The 3522-nt window shown below is 26.7% G+C and overlaps 1 pseudogene across 1 annotated transcript; it reads left to right on the top strand.

The window, feature by feature from the left end:
* The first annotated feature begins 1523 nt into the window (after window positions 1-1523).
* Window positions 1524-2816, top strand: LOC114078036 (annotated as a pseudogene). Its single transcript, XR_003579395.1, has 2 exons — window positions 1524-1596; window positions 2359-2816. The product of XR_003579395.1 is annotated as a fruit-specific protein-like (transcript).
* Window positions 2817-3522: the final 706 nt, after the last annotated feature.

Here is a 3522-nt window from a genome sequence, read left to right as displayed (position 1 = left end):
ATACATATACATATACATACATACATACATATATATATATATATATATATATATATATATATATATAATTTCTAAAATTTATTTTATACATAAAAGTATTTTGGGCAAATCACATAAATACACTAGTTTAAGTCTTAATTACCAAGATTCCCAATAGTTTCACATATTACTTCCTCTACCATATTTTCTGCTTAGGATACATGACTCATAATTCATGAGATACATGTATCTGCCAAATTTTAAAATTGAGATACAAAATTTATTTATTTAAATTAATGAGAAAAGGGTTTGATATATCCCTCAACTTTGTCATTTGGAGCTGATATACCCCTCGTTATAAAAGTGGCTCATATATGCCCTTACCGTTATACAAACGGCTCACATATATCCCTTGTTATGAAAGTGGCTCATATATACCCCTACTTGTAAACAAATGGCTCACATATACTCTTTTCCTCTAACGAAAATGAAAAAAAAAATTAATCTAAATTTTTATTACTTTTTTCTAAAAAATATAATCACATATGAGTAAATTTAATCCTCGTCAAACATATTTTTTTTTGACCTTTTTTTGTTTCAATGACTAATTTATAATTATTATTTTGATAATCAAATTTATTTATGTTTCACTAATATTCTTGTAAAACTTATTGTAGATGACCAAATTTTTTCTTCGAATACGAAATTAAATTACAATACACACACAAAAAATAGTTTAAATTTTTTTTCTTTAAACTAAGGAATGAAAGAAAAAACAAAATAAGAATAAGAAACTCAAATAATTATAATAAAAAAAGTCAAAAAATAATTTATATATGAAAAAATTAAAATATACCTTGAACTTTGATAGAAGAATCATATATACCCCTAAATAATTTTAAAAAAAAATATCAAGTTATAAATATAAATTTAAAACTAATTTTTTAACTTCCGTTAAATGAAGGGTATATATGAGCCATTTTGTAACGGCAGGGGTATATGTGAGCCGTTTGTATAACGGTAAGGGCATATATGAGCCACTTTTATAACGAGGGGTATATCAGCTCCAAATGACAAAGTTGAGGGGTATATCAGACTCTTTTCCCTAAATTAATTGATTGTAACTAATTTCCTTAATTAAAGGAGTAACTGAGGATTTTCAAAATACACAGATAATTAATTTCATTTTATTATTCTTTAAAATAGTAAATTCATTAATATTATTAATATAAGATAAAAACATGTATATCTTGGTTATCTAATTTGGTTAATTTCAAATTATTACTCTTAAGTTAATAAATTCATTAATTTGATGTATCTATTATCAATATATGATGTATCCAACAAATTAAACAATTTCATGTATTTGTTATGTATATCTAGTATGTATTTGTTATACGTATCTAAAACTAGTATAATTATTAGTGAATATTTAATTAACATAATTGTATACTAAGGGGCCTATAAACTGGATTCTTCTCAAAGAAAAATAAAATCACCACACAACTTTCTTCTTCTGTTCATCAATTAGCAATTAATCCAAAACCATTTTGGCTGCCAAAAATTCAGAGGTGAAGTTTGCTATCTTCTTCGTTGTTCTCTTGACGACCACTTTAGGTTCACAACACTTCTCCCTTATTTTTTTTCTTAATTTCTTGGAAGTCATATGCATGTGTTTGTTATCATGGTATATATATAAAGGAAAATATTTTTCTTAATTACTGGTTTTCTAATGTTTTGATAGATAAGTGGAAATTATTATGAGATAATGAACTTGCAATTCATTATTATGTAACTTTTTTTTTTACTTTGATTTAAGAATTCATTTTTCTCATTTATATAAACTTGTTTTCCAAGAGAAAATATTTTTCGAACTATTCAAAACAAACCCTAAGACATTACATATATATATATATATATATATATATATATATAAATACACACACACCCTCCGTTTTATTACATAATGCCTATTGACTTGGCCCACCCTTAAGAATGATTCAATTAGAGATATATTTTACTAAATTAACCTATGCTTTAAGACTCTAAATTTGGCTATTACTATTTTACGTTGTAATTTAATGAGAAACATTTCATAATGACTATAGTCTGAACTTAATTAGACATACTTATCTATAGTTTGCTTACTAATGATTCATAGCTACATGTTTGGAGAGGAGAGAGGCAAGCGATATTAAGAAAGGGAGGAGAGAGGCGAGAGGCGAGAGGCGAGGTAAATCTGAAATAGAGAAGAGAAAGGCAACCAAAATATATCCAATTTTGATCATCTATGATACTTTTGATTATTATTTTTATAATATGTACGTTTACATTACAGTTTTCGAATTCTTACATTAATCTTAATCATAATATATTCAGTTGATATGTCTGGAATTTCGAAAATGCAAGTGATGGCTCTTCGAGACATACCCCCACAAGAAACATTGCTGAAAATGAAGCTATTTCCCCCAAATATTTTGTGACTTTGTGACGAACCTTGCAGCTCAAACTCTGATCGCATCGGAGTTACCCTTTGCCAATTTTGTAAGGAGAAGACGGACCAGTATGGTTTAACATACCGTACATGCAACCTGTTGCCTTGAACAATATCAATGATCTATCGATCGATCGATCGATCTATCTATTTATCTGTCTCTATATGTGTGCGCGTATCATTTAGTGTTGTCTGTACCTTTGGTGTGACGAATATGAATAAAGGGATAAATATATCTACATATATTCTAGGTAATGTCCTATTGTATTTAAAATTCGTAGCAATAACTGTTTGAATAAAAACATACCATGAGTGAAATAATTATTCCACATTAATTCACGTATCTATTTCACTTATGATACGTATTTTTGTTCTTTTTGCATAGGTTAAGGACATTTTTGATCCTTTTTCCTTTTAAATATTAAAACATTAAACATAAATAATGTTTATTAAAATTAAGTTAATATTTCTATTTAGCTATTTATATTTTTATTTGAAATCAAACTTGATAAATATTTATAAAGATAATTAACAAGTAATGTGACACTAACACCATGTAATATTATCTTGTCGTTATTTATGAGAATATTTTAAAATTATAATTTTTTTAAAAAATTATTTAAAAAAATATACTTTTAAAAAAGTGGATTGGCCTGACAGCCCGCTGCCCACATACTTGTGAATTGGACTAGTTGTTTTTTGACCCACAAAAAGAATGGACTAATTAAACCTGACCTATCAAATTTCAGAATCTGTATAAATCAGTCCGAACGAAATGAATCAGCCCGTATTGAACAAAATATCAACAAAGATGTTATATAAAGATGTTTAAGAAGGAAAAAGATTTCTAATACATGTGGACTTTCAATATCCCAACTTTGTCTAGCGATCTCAACCCTGCTTAGTTTGTTGATCATTAACTTGTGTTGTTATGTATTTAAGATTTAAACTTTATATGTTTAAACTTACAGAAAATACATATAAATCTCTCAAGACTTGGCAACACAATTTACTTTAATACTTAAACTACATGAACATTTAAATATCTT

This window comes from Solanum pennellii, chromosome 7 (genome assembly GCF_001406875.1).
Source record: "Solanum pennellii chromosome 7, SPENNV200".
NCBI classification, from domain to species: domain Eukaryota; kingdom Viridiplantae; phylum Streptophyta; class Magnoliopsida; order Solanales; family Solanaceae; genus Solanum; species Solanum pennellii.
The sequence above is the reverse complement of the archived record's forward strand: the minus strand, read 5'-3'. Positions and strand labels throughout refer to the sequence as shown.